The 13,873-nt window shown below is 47.7% G+C and overlaps 1 protein-coding gene and 1 pseudogene across 1 annotated transcript in view; one reads left to right on the top strand and one right to left on the bottom strand.

The window, feature by feature from the left end:
- Positions 1-13,873, top strand: part of LOC126354527 (homeodomain-only protein-like) — a 348,066-nt gene that overhangs the window by 175,132 nt on the left and 159,061 nt on the right. The gene's annotated exons all lie outside the window — the stretch shown is intronic.
- LOC126356514 (5S ribosomal RNA) lies at positions 8,991-9,108 on the bottom strand (annotated as a pseudogene).

The following is a 13,873-nucleotide window of genomic DNA, read 5'->3' as shown; positions in this document are numbered from 1 at the left end:
TCCATGGGAGAATAGCAGTCTGCATTACTGCGAAAGGTGGATATACACTGTACTAGTGCCGACATTGTGCATGTTCTGTTGCCTGTGTCTATGTGCCTGTGGTTCTGTCAGTGTGATCATGTGATGTATCTGACCCCAGGAATGTGTCAATAAAGTTTCCCCTTCCTGGGACAATGAATTCACGGTGTTCTTATTTCAATTTCCAGGAGTATATTACCAAAATTACAGTTTTCTGTATAAAACAAAACCCTTACAATATCTCTGGAGCAATGGCAGCTCATTCTTTCTCAAGAGCCGAAACCAAAGAAAGTAGTGCTTTTGACGCTGGGGTCTGCAGTAAGTGAATGTTCTAAGTCATCCCGAAGGGGTTACATTGAGTTGAGACAAGTCCAATCCAGTAATGCTGTTAGCCAAAAAAACATTGCCTCACAGATGTTGCTTTATGACAGGGTTCACCGCCAAGCTGATTTAAAAAACAGCTATCGTCTGCAGACTGTTCTACTGTGCACAGAATACAATTGTGTAAAATGTGTTCAGGTCCTTCCGCAGTTAGCGTTTTTTTTAAACGCAATAAGGGGACAGCACCATAATAATGAAAAACACCCCTATAACATGGTTCAAATGGCTCTGAGCACTATGGGACTTAACTTCTTAGGTCATCAGTCCCCCAGAACTTAGAACTACTTAAACCTCACTAACCTAAGGACATCACACACATCCATGCCCGAGGCAAGATTCGAACCTGCGACCGTAACGATCGCGCGGTTCCAGACTGTAGCGCCTAGAACCGCTCGGCCACGCCGCCCGGCCCTATAAAATGACACTACCTCGTTCACACTTCACTGTTGTCACTATACATGATGCCAAGTAACGTTCTCAAGGCATTCGCCCAACTCGAATCCTTCCACCTGATAGCACAAGGCACAGCGTGATTCATCATTCGGAAATCACTGGTTTCCAGTCATCCACTTTCCAGTAACGATCATCTTTACACCACCTGAACGGCCGCTTAGCATTGATTACAGAAATACCTTGCTTATGAAGAGTTGCTCTACCACTGTACCCCATTCTTCTTTAACTCCCTATTGACAGTCGCAGTGCTAGCTGGGTCGCTGGTATAATTTTGGAACTCACGAGTGATTCCTTCTTCTGGTTTCAGACGACTTTTTACAACCACCCTCCCATATGCTCGACTGTCCCCCTCCGTCAGTAATAGGGCTGTTGATAAAATATGGATTTTTTTCCAATAGGGAATAACATGACGTTCAGTTGCGTTAGTTCTTGAAGAACAGTAGGTGAAAATTATGAACGAAAATCTAAATGATAAGATTGATCTTTGCAGTGGGCGGAGACGTGTGATGGGAAATGCTGACGGAATCGGCGCTCAGTGCTGCCAACAGAAACTGCAACGTTTAACTTCACTACCCAGTTTTGACACTACAAATCTAGGTCGCTGGCGTTTGTAGTAAAAGAAAAAGAAAAGCAGGGAAGTCGACATAAAGTTTTCCGGACAAATCCGATATGTGAGCCGGCCGCTGTGGCCGAGCGGTTCTAGACGCTTCAGTCCGGAACCGCGCTGCTGCTTCGGTCGCAGGTTCGAATCCTGCCTCGGGCATGGATGTGTGTGATGTCGTAAGGTTTGTTAGGTTAAAGTAGTTCTAAGTCTATGGGACTGATGACCTCAGATGTTAAGTCCCATAGTGTTTAGAGCCATTTAAACCGATATGTGACTAAACCGACCGAGCGAGGTGGCGCAGTGGTTAGCACACTGGACTCGCATTCGGGAGGACGACGGTTCAATCCCGTCTCCGGCCATCCTGATTTTGGTTTTCCGTGATTTCCCTAAATCGTTTCAGGCAAATGCCGGGATGGTTCCTTTGAAAGGGCACGGCCGATTTCCTTCCCAATCCTTCCCTAACCCGAGCTTGCGCTCCGAATGACAGTCCCATCGGACACCTTCTATTGTGCCACTTACATGCAGTTACCATTGTTAACAAAGTGATTAACGCCAAGTGTGAACGTGCATTGTTTTCCTTTCAATTCTTGCTCTAAGGGGGATGGGCAATTGTTGATGTACAGAATATCTAATAATAAATCAATACTTAAATATACAGCTGTGAACCCGGCAGTACATTTACAGTGTGCAGCCGATATTTTTACAGACATGTACGTCGATATTTTTTTCGTCGCTATATCGGCCGATGATGATATTTTTTGAATATCAATATATCAGACACCCTATATTTTTTTAAAAAAAGTATCAGCACTCCTAGTCAGTACAAGAGGCCTGTCTGGCCTAGGTTTAGCTACAGGTTGTTCCTTCGCGTTTCCACATCACAGTCACATCACCAACAATCGAAATGGGAAGCTTTAGAAAGGTTGAAATGTCCATGATGGCTTTGTTACTCAGGTGATATCCAATAAGCAGTCAAATTTCGAAGTGACTGAGCTCTTGCGACAGACCCATTCTGCTGTTACTGCTTCGTTAATGACCGCCTCACACTCGCCACCTCCTTATATACTGGCGGGTCGGCCTATCGTGACATCTTGTGATCTGTTACACATTACACAGAGCTGTCCTGATACTTTTGATCAGACAGTGTGAGTGCATATATACTTAGCTTTGTGACTGGGATTACATTAGTGGCCATTAAAATTGCAACAGCATGAAAGCGAATTGCAGCAAACATAAAATTGGTATGAAGTATATATGTAGATTGAACGTTACATTGGGACATTACGCGGAATCAGCAGCAACAAGTGAAAATGTGCACCGGATCGGGATTCAAACCCGGGATCTCCTGCTTAGCAGGCAGGTGATTTAACCATTGCTACACTCCTGGAAATGGAAAAAAGAACACATTGACACCGGTGTGTCAGACCCACCATACTTGCTCCGGACACTGCGAGAGGGTTGTACAAGCAACGATCACACGCACGGCACAGCGGACACACCAGAAACCGCGGTGTTGGCCGTCGAATGGCGCTAGCTGCGTACCATTTGTGCACCGCCGCCGTCAGTGTCAGCCAGTTTGCCGTGGCATACAGAGCTCCATCGCAGTCTTTAACACTGGTAGCATGCCACGACAGCGTGGACATGAACCGTATGTGCAGTTGACGGACTTTGAGCGAGGGCGTATAGTGGGCATGCGGGAGGCCGGGTGGACGTACCGCCGAATTGCTCAACACGTGGGGCGTGAGGTCTCCACAGTACATCGATGTTGTCGCCGTTGGTCGGCGGAAGGTGCACGTGCCCGTCGACCTGGGACCGGACCGCAGCGACGCAAGGATGCACGCCAAGACCGTAGGATCCTACGCAGTGCTGTAGGGGACCGCACCGCCACTTCCCAGCAAATTAGGGACACTGTTGCTCCTGGGGTATCGGCGAGGACCATTCGCAACCGTCTCCATGAAGCAGGGCTACGGTCCCGCACACCGTTAGGTCGTCTTCCGCTCACGCCCCAACATCGTGCAGCCCGCCTCCAGTGGTGTCGCGACAGGCGTGAATGGAGGGACGAATGGAGACGTGTCGTCTTCAGCGATGAGAGTCGCTTCTGCCTTGGTGCCAATGATGGTCGTATGCGTGTTTGGCGCCGTGCAGGTGAGTGCCACAATCAGGACTGCATACGACCGAGGCACACAGGGCCAACACCCGGCATCATGGTGTGGGGAGCGATCTCCTACACTGGCCGTACACCTCTGGTAATCGTCGAGGGGACACTGAATAGTGCACGGTACATCCAAACCGTCATCGAACCCATCGTTCTACCATTCCTAGACCAGCAAGGGAACTTGCTGTTCCAACAGGACAATGCACGTCCGCATGTATCCCGTGCCACCCAACGTGCTCTAGAAGGTGTAAGTCAACTACCCTGGCCAGCAAGATCTCCGGATCTGTCCCCCATTGAGCATGTTTGGGACTGGATGAAGCGTCGTCTCACGCGGTCTGCACGTCCAGCACGAACGCTGGTCCAACTGAGGCGCCGGGTGGAAATGGCATGGCAAGCCGTTCCACAGGACTACATCCAGCATCTCTACGATCGTCTCCATGGGAGAATAGCAGCATGCATTGCTGCGAAAGGTGGATATACACTGTACTAGTGCCGACATTGTGCATGCTCTGTTGCCTGTGTCTATGTGCCTGTGGTTCTGTCAGTGTGATCATGTGATGTATCTGACCCCAGGAATGTGTCAATAAAGTTTCCCCTTCCTGGGACAATGATTTCACGGTGTTCTTATTTCAATTTCCAGGAGTGCATTTGTAGCAACAGCGCGCACCATCTCGGCACCCCTCACGGTCGATCCACACTCCCATCGAGCGCCACCTATCCGCACTGCCGTCCATTTCGTCCATGTTTGCTGTCGGAGAGTCCCACAGGAGATCGGACGTATTTGTGCATTTGCACTGAACAAGGTGGATCCATTGCCCAGTTATCCCAACCAAATTTTTTGACTGCATGCATGCACTCATATGAAGTGTACGTTCTTATCCGGGCAATCGCAAAAAGTAAGTCAGAGCTCTGTATGTAAGTCAAAATTACGCAGCAGTTTTCTATTTTGAATGTTGGCTGTTTATGAGAAGACCGAATTATGCCACGAATAACAAGGAACAGGTGTACCACCACGTGTCGGAAATCGACAGCAGCAGAATCGTGGGTTACCGGGACAGCGGTTTTTATCATTCCGCGACATTGCTGCTCGATTAGCTGAGGATCTCACGACTATAGAGTGTGTATTTAAACGATGAGTTAAGAAGTGCCAAACTAAACTCCATGCAGGACCTCAACGGCCGCAAGCCACTAGACACAGTGTTTGCTCGGTCGTGCAGAATCGTACAGCTCGATGTGGGCTAGCTGTGGTCGAAACACGCTGTTTGCCAGGTACCCGGGTTGTGTAACTCCTTCAATACTGAAAGATCCGATATCCGATTTAGAACGAAGCCCCATACGGTCAGTCTGCATATTCTTTCTAATCAGAATGCTATCTTTGTTATTCAAGCTAACTAAGTAATCAGCAAAAATTTCGCAACCAAGACTTTTGCTTGGTAGTTCGCATTACTATTCAGGCGCCTTGCGTTTCAAAGAGCTGTTTACCGTCGACCCGAACATAGACACGTCATCGTTACAATCAATCTTCATATGTGCTTTGCAAGTCTTCTACAGCATGATAATTGCTGATTTTCACCAGCTGGAGTAGGATGGAAACGAAACTTCTGCCCCTCTATCACACGTAGTTGCTTTCCTTTCTCACTAAACATCGTTGAAGGGCCAATCCACACTCCACTGTAGGTAACCAACGTCGTGCACGCAACTAATACGTTAACGGTTAGTCGCTACCAGATGTTTATTACAGCGCCTCCAGCGGATCCAGCAGCAACTAGTAGCCGGCCGCTCAGCTACGTCACACACCTGGAGTGAGGAAATGTATTCTCCCTGTTTCCAGCAAGACACGTGCGACGATGTCTAGAGCACGACGCACTGTTACCACTGGGACTATTGTTGTGGCTTACCTTGACGCGGCATCAAAGACAGGAACGCCTACAATTGTGCCACCTATGACAACAATGGATTCAAGAGTGACACCACGTCTGCTTTCAGATGATTTCTAGGTTTGCCCACAGCATTATGATGGACATACCCCTGTCTGAGGGTGTTAGATTGAATTCGTCACCGTCATATAGGCCCAGCGTCTGTCGTGATGCTGTGGAGGAGTTACTGGGTAAACGAAACGATCGCTTCTGGCTCGCATAGCCGGTAATTTGGATGTCAGGAGTCACGTTTCTGACGTCTGAAGGCCGGTGACTCTACTCTATCCTCGAAGACTCCGTAACGTTGTCTTTCAACAAAATAACACAATACCTCAAGCTGCCCCCGCTATCCTCGTCTGCCTCGATATGCAGGGTGTTCTGTTGTCCTGGCCTCCTGGCCACCATGTTCTTCAGGTCTTTCACGAAATAAAAACTTGCAGATATGGGTTGTCGAGAGACGGACATTCACAATTCGCTATCCGCTACGACTGATGAACTGTGGCATAGTACTAACACAGCACGGAATGACGTTCTCGTATTTGTCATCAAAGATCAGTTCGAATCGACGCTCAGCCGGTTTAAAGCCGTCGTTGCTGCCAGAACTGGTAGCTCTGTGTACTAAATTGCACACAAGATAAACCCCCAAATCAGCTACGAATTTAATTATGTGTTCTTCCTGCGACACTGGAAGCACAAAATAAGTAATATCTAGTTGTTATCACACTGTTGCATTTTTAGTGTATAGCAGTGCAGTTTTCGTGGCTACGAGGTAGCATTTCGGTGTGGCAGAATGTTTTAGTGTTGACAAAGCCTGCTATCAGGCTGATGTAGGGTGGAGGGACGATAAGGCTGCTCGGTCTGCAGCGGTCGATGGTCGTTAATCACCGGACAGCTATCACGCTAATCAGGGCGGTCGATGCAGCCGAGGCCGAAATGCACCACCCTCCTCTCTCTCCCCACTGACCCTTCAGGGAATGGCCCGGAATGGACGGCTGGACGCTAGGACCTGCCAGGGAAGACGTCACAGGAGACGATGCAAAGGCCAAGTCATCGGCTCTTGGCGTGCGCAAAGGGCACAACAAAGCTTTGCGGAGATAGCGTCAACCACATCTAAATTCACGTACATATTCCGCAAGCCACCATACGGCGCACAGCGGAGAGTACCTTTCACCACTGTTAGTAATCCCGTTTCTTGTTGCATTCGCTAACGGGGCGAGTGGAAAAAGATTGCCTGTAAGTATCTATGCGATTCCTAATTTCTCTTGTCTTCACGGTAGCTACGCAAAATGTAAGCTGGAGTCAGCCGCAAATGCCGTACTCAAATATTTTTCGTCTTTCGAGAAAAGAATGCCGTCTTCCCTCCAGCGATTCCCATTTGAGTCAACAAAGCGTCTCCGTGATACTTGCTCGCTGATAGAACCTACTGGTTACAAATCTAGCAACATGCCTCTAAAACTGCTTGGATGTCTTCTTTCAATACGACCAGATGTGGATCCAGAACACTCAAGCAGTACACAAGTGTGAAGAACTGAACGGGTGGGTGACAGGCGTTCCATATACCGTCTCCCTTGTAGATGAGTTGCACTTCCCTAAAACTCTCCCAACAAACCGAAGATGACCATTTCGCTTCCCTAATACCGTCCTTACGTGCTAGTTCTACTGCATCGGCTCTGCCACTTTACGCCTACACTTTCTAAGTAAATTACTGCGTAATGTTGTAGACTTGTGTGAGGCCTTGCGTTGGCATGGATAAGGAAAGCTCGTTTTGCATGTTTATGGCGAAGAATACGCAGATGTTGTAACATTACAGGAATCAGTTGTGTGCGACTGGCCTACACACGGAAGATTTGGGCGACCTCGTTGCGATGATGATACACGCCTCGCCCAACGACTCACCGTGCTTTTGTCCACTGCCAAGTCACCTACACATTCTGGAAGCCCCTATAAATACCTGCGACGCTCTGGTCTTACACCAGAAGAAACCCAATGGCAGCTGCCTGCCTGAAACGCACCTCCGTTACAGAAGCCACTCTGAAGGTTATGTAGAGGGCCACCTATTGGAACTTCATGAAACTGCAGGGGCGGCAGCGGGAATATTCCAAAATGTCCCACATCAATTCCTACATTTTTTTTAACCGAAACTGGCCGACATAAAAATGTATTGCAGTACTTACTGTACGCCACTCCTACATTTCACTTAGCGTCAACTGAGGCAGATATTACGCCGGTGGTATTGGTTGGCTCCGGTTTGCACGAGCGACGGGACAGGAAGGAACAAATGACAGTGCCGTGCATCCTGTGTGACGCCAAATTCCTCTAATGCGGCAGAGCATTACATGCAAAGCAAATCAGTCACTCTGTGCTTTTGTGGGTGTGTGCGTGTGTTTAGTTTTTGATGACAGACGCGACGATGAAAACTAACAGCTGCAGCCAGCGCAACCCTCACCAAGAACACAGTTACGACACGCTGTGTTTCCGTCCGAAAAGCGGTCACGGGGAAACTCTCCCAGAGGCGACCGAGAGGCGCATTGGAGTGGCCAGCGGAAAGTTGAGGTGACATTGCTCCATCTGGCAAGGTGCCACTTCAGCCGACTGCTAAGATCGTAAAATGTAAATAACTGCGCCGATTGCGATCTTCAGCGCACGCAGAAGTGTAAATTAAATGGCACATGTACTATGACGGTTGTGAAATTGAGATAGGGGAATGAAATTTATCGTGCAGATTACTCACTGCATAGGCTGTCCTTCGTCGTACTTTCAGAAGTAACAACAATTTTGTACACAGTAATGCTAACGAGATGCAAGAAGTACACCGACAGTTCTCGACAGAGAATGAAAATGCTCTTTGCACACATGGTCTCCCGAAGTTTTAAGAGTCAAAATTATACGAATATTAGGGATACTAAACTGCTTTGAGCTGAGGAACTAATGGGTGGATACCTTACAGCAACCGCTTAAACTCATGGCAACTGTTCAAAATGATGACCGTGCACAACAGTTACAAAGGCGTATAAAATTTTTCCGTTCACTTCAAATATCAGCGTTGTCTGTTGTACAGTCCCATTCAAAATAACCATTAAGATACATTTGGTATGGAGTCGCTAGGTCTGGATGGGCGTCGGTCTAAATTTATCCAAGAGCGTGCAAGACTGTAAAGCTGCTTTTACCGTACAACTGATTTAATGGGAAAAAAGGAAATAATTCTTGCAACACGCAGAAAAACCTCAATGTGTGCGAAAGGCATTACTATTGTCCAGCACAGCACTCCGTCTTCAGGCCACAAGTTGTCCTTCGAGACCATCCGACCGCCGTGTCATCCTCAGATCAGGATGCCGATAGGAGGGGCGTGTGGTGAGCACACCGCTGTCCCGGTCTTTATGATGGTTTTCTTTGACCGGAGCAGCTACTATTCGGTCTAGTAGCTCCTCAGTTGGCATCACGAGGCTGAGTGCACCCCGAAAAATGGCAACAGCGCATGGCGGCCCGAATGGTCACCCATCCAAGTGCCAGTCACGCCCGACAGCGCTTAACTTCGGTGATCTGACGGGAACCGGTGTATCCACTGCGGCAAGGCCGTTGCCTCCACGAGATACAGGGTGCACAAACAGAAACCAGTCTGGAAAATACACTCTAAAAAAAATCGCTGCACCACGGGGTAATTAACCGAACGTGACAGAAATCGGTAGATGTGATATATATGTACAGACAAATAAATGATTACAGCTTAAAAAAAAACGGATGATTTAGTCAAGGGAAAGAGCTTCACAAATTGAGCAAGTTAGTAAGGCGTTGGTCCGCCTCTGACCCTTAGCCAGCATTGACCAAAGTAGTGGTTGGATGTCTTCATAGGGGATATGGTGCCAAATTCTGTCCAATTGGTGAACTAGATCGTCAAAATCCGGAGCGGCTTGGAGTTTCCTGTCCATAAAGCTTCAAGCGTTGAAGTTGGGGAGAGACTTGGCGACCTTGCTGGTCAAGCTAGGGCTTGGCAAGCACGAAGACAAGCAGAAGAAACTCTAACCGTGTGCAAACTTGGCATATCAGGTTGAAATGAAAACTTGGATGGTTTGGTATGAAGGGAAATCTAAATGGGGCATAAAGTATCGTCATGAACCGCTGTGCTGTAAGGGTGCCGCGGATGCCAACCAAACAGGTCCTGGTCCATCACTCCTGGTTTGTCGGGCCGTATGGCAACCGACTGTCGTGTTGGTATACCACCATTGTCTGGGTCGTCTCCAGACCTGTCTGAGGCCTGGAACCTCATTGACTGGAGTAGAGCTGTCTTCAGTGGTGAGTCCCGCTACGAACTGAGCCCCGATGACCATCGAAGACGAGTGTTGAGACGCTCTGGAAAGTGGTGGGATATCAACATCACTATTGTCCGCCATACGGCCAGATAACCAGGAGTGATCTTCTGGGCTGTCATTTCTTTATATTGCAGGGCCCTTTTGATTGTCATCCGCGGCAACCTTACAGCACAACGGAACTTCGACGATATTTTATGCCCCGTTTTGTTGCCCTTCACGGGAAGCCACCCTGGGCTTGTGTTTCAGCAAGATAACGCCGCCCGCACACGTCGAGAGTTTCTGTTGCGTGTCTTCGAGCTTGTCATACCCTATCCTGATCAGCTAGGCCACCCGACCTCTCTTTAATTGAGAACGTTTGGCGCGTTATGGGCAGGACGCTCCAAGTCGTTCGGCATTTTGACTCTCTAACGCCCCAATTCGACAGAATTTGGCGCGATATCTCTCACGAGAGCATCTAACAAGTTTGTCAACCAATGTCAAGTCGAATAACCGCTTGGATAAGGGCTAGAGGTGGACTAACGCGTTACTGACTTGCTTAGTTTGTGAAGCTCTTTTTCGTGAATAAATCTTCAATATTTTTCTGAAACTGTAATCTTTTTTTTGTCTTTACATGTACATCACCTCTAGCGATTTCCGTCACATTCAGATAGTTTCTTCTCGATATGTCTTTTTTTCCTTAAGATGGGCCACCAAACTCACACAATCGACTCCTTGGGTGGATGATATAAGTTGGGTTCCCTAACTTGAGATGCATGAAATACTTTTTGACCCACCAAGTGTAGATCGTTTACACTCCGAGAACGCAGTCATATCTAGTTAGGAAACAGAAACTGCATATTTTTATATTTATAATATGAGTGTAGATGACACCTCTTTTGAATTGCTGATCTCTTGGTGACTACATCTAATATATCCAACGAGCTACAAATAAACTTATAAAATATTGACAAAACATATTTGTATTCATGTACCTATAAAGTCTGATTAATCTTGAAAGTCAAAAAATTTCAAACACATGATATTATGTCTATTGAAGAAATCCTGCCAGATATACAAAATGACCAACAAAAACTAATATTGACAAATAAGTCTCAATGTGGATGACTGAATCTAAAATTTTAAGAGAACGTTTAGCTTTTATGTCATGTATCGCATTCCGGTAATGCACAGAGCTCCAAATAATCTAGTTTATGAATTTATTACTCGATTTCTAGGTCTTTAATTTTTTTAATATTGGCTGCCATAACTTAAAGTTTAACCAGAGGTTTCTCAGGACCTATATTTTTCGGACTGTCTGTGTAATGTGAATCCAATGTCTAATATATAACTAGATAATTGTGGGAAAGCTCGCAGAACCACCTCTTAATTGCATAGGACTGAACCAAGACCGTCTTCGTCTCCCCAAATTCGCACCTTACCACATTTGTCTCTTTTCTAATGCAGAAGACGGTATTTCCTGTTTCCGACTCTTGTATCTGAGCCCAAAGATGACGCATCTACATTACTAGGCGGCTAAAATCTCAGATTGATATACACTCCTGGAAATTGAAATAAGAATACCGTGAATTCATTGTCCCAGGAAGGGGAAACTTTATTGACACATTCCTGGGGTCAGATACATCACATGATCACACTGACAGAACCACAGGCACATAGACACGGGCAGCAGAGCATGCACAATGTCGGCACTAGTACAGTGTATATCCACCTATCGCAGTAATGCAGGCTGCTATTTTCCCATGGAGACGATCGTAGAGATGCTGGATGTAGTCCTGTGGAACGGCTTGCCATGCCATTTCCACCTGGCGCCTCAGTTGGACCAGCGTTCGTGCTGGACGTGCAGACCGCGTGAGACGACGCTTCATCCAGTCCCAAACATGCTCAATGGGGGACAGATCCGGAGATCTTGCTGGCCAGGGTAGTTGACTTACACCTTCTAGAGCACGTTGGGTGGCACGGGATACATGCGGACGTGCATTGTCCTGTTGGAACAGCAAGTTCCCTTGCTGGTCTAGGAATGGTAAAACGATGGGTTCGATGACGGTTTGGATGTACCGTGCACTATTCAGTGTCCCCTCGACGATCACCAGAGGTGTACGGCCAGTGTAGGCGATCGCTCCCCACACCATGATGCCGGGTGTTGGCCCTGTGTGCCTCGGTCGTATGCAGTCCTGATTGTGGCGGTCACCTGCACGGCGCCAAACACGCATACGACCATCATTGGCACCAAGGCAGAAGTGACTCTCATCGCTGAAGACATGTCTCCATTCGTCCCTCCATTCACGCCTGTCGCGACACCACTGGAGGCGGGCTGCACGATGTTGGAGCGTGAGCGGAAGACGGCCTAACTGTGTGAGGGACCGTAGCCCAGCTTCATGGAGACGGTTGCGAATGGTCCTCGCCGATACCCCAGGAGCAACAGTGTCCCTAATTTGCTGGGAAGTGGCGGTGCGGTCCCCTACGGCACTGCGTAGGATCCTACGGTCTTGGCGTGCATCCGTGCGTCGGTGCGGTCCGGTCCCAGGTCGACGGGCACGTGCACCTTCCGCCGACCACTGGCGACAACATCGCTGTAATGTGGAGACCTCACGCCCCACGTGTTGAGCAATTCGGCGGTACGTCCACCCGGCCTCCCGCATGCCCACTATACGCCCTCGCTCAAAGTCCGTCAACTGCACAAACGGTTCACGTCCACGCTGTCGCGGCATGCTACCAGTGTTATAGACTGCGATGGAGCTCCGTATGCCACGGCAAACTGGCTGACACTGACGGCGGCGGTGCAGAAATGCTGCGCAGCTAGCGCCATTCGACGGCCAACACCGCGGTTCCTGGTGTGTCCGCTGTGCCGTGCGTGTGATCATTGCTTGTACAGCCCTCTCGGAGTGTCCGGAGCAGATATGGTGGGTCTGACACACCGGTGTCAAAGTGTTCTTTTTTCCATTTCCAGGAGTGTATTTACCTTTCTGCATCACGCCTGTAGATTTTAATGTGATTACGGAATCGCCATGTATGTGTGTTGAAGCGGCATAATTCCTGTCGCGGAAATAGCCCAGAGTATTTTCATCTAGAATTTGAGAATAACAGCACTGACTTTTCTTAACATGGAACGGTTGTATACATGGGAGTTCGAGTCTTTAAGCAATAGCGGGTGGGGAGGTTACTGGTACCTCGCTGTATCATTAAATGTCGTTTTTCTGTACGATAATTTTAGCGACTATACTTTCCGACTGCTTACAGTTCTTCTCGTACTTTCTGTTTTCAACTGCGTCCACACTTGTTGCGGAAATACGCACAAAAATACGGAACATTTTTAATGAACAGCACTTTAATATTAAATCGCCAAACTTCACGAAGCTGATTGAACTCTATTAGTGTTCAACTGGGAGCTGTGGCCGAGCGGTTCTAGGCGCTTCAGTCCCGAACTGCGCTGCTGCTACGGACGCAGGTTCAAATCTTGCGTCGGACAGTGGTGTGTGTGATGTCCTTAGGGTAGTTAGGTTTAAGTAATTCTAAGTCTAGGGGACTGATGACTTCAGATGGCTTAGAGCCATTAGAACCACTTTGGTGTTCAACTGTTTTCAAGCTCTTTCTGACGCCTCATTTGAACTTTTTACCTTATTTCTCTCACTTCGACACTCCGTGTCCTGAAATTAGTTTTTATTTTACAAAGCTGGTGAGAAGTATCCCCTGATGATGGGACAAATATGTTGAAACACGTTAGGCAATAAGATTTTAGTAGTACCCCTCTGTCCGCCTCACCTGAGATTAATTAATCGCCCACGGCACTGACTGTGTCTGTTTGGCTTATTGAGATAGACTTCCTGACAAAAAAAGTGAAGCATGAAAGAAGACATAGTTGAATGTCTGTATAATTTCTTACTCGTACATACCATTGGCGACTACCTAAATGATTAGAGCTGGAATTCTATGTGAAAGGTGGAACGGACATCTGAGTGTATTAGTGTTGCTACCAGGCCTCGTAGGGTATATTAGGAGCGTGAACAGCTTCAGATGTTGAGTTATCGCTGTGAGGTACAAG

The sequence above is a fragment of the Schistocerca gregaria genome, chromosome 3 (genome assembly GCF_023897955.1).
Source record: "Schistocerca gregaria isolate iqSchGreg1 chromosome 3, iqSchGreg1.2, whole genome shotgun sequence".
Classification (NCBI taxonomy): Eukaryota; Metazoa; Arthropoda; class Insecta; order Orthoptera; family Acrididae; genus Schistocerca; species Schistocerca gregaria.
Note: the sequence above shows the minus strand (reverse complement) of the source record. Positions and strands in the feature narration are given on the sequence as shown.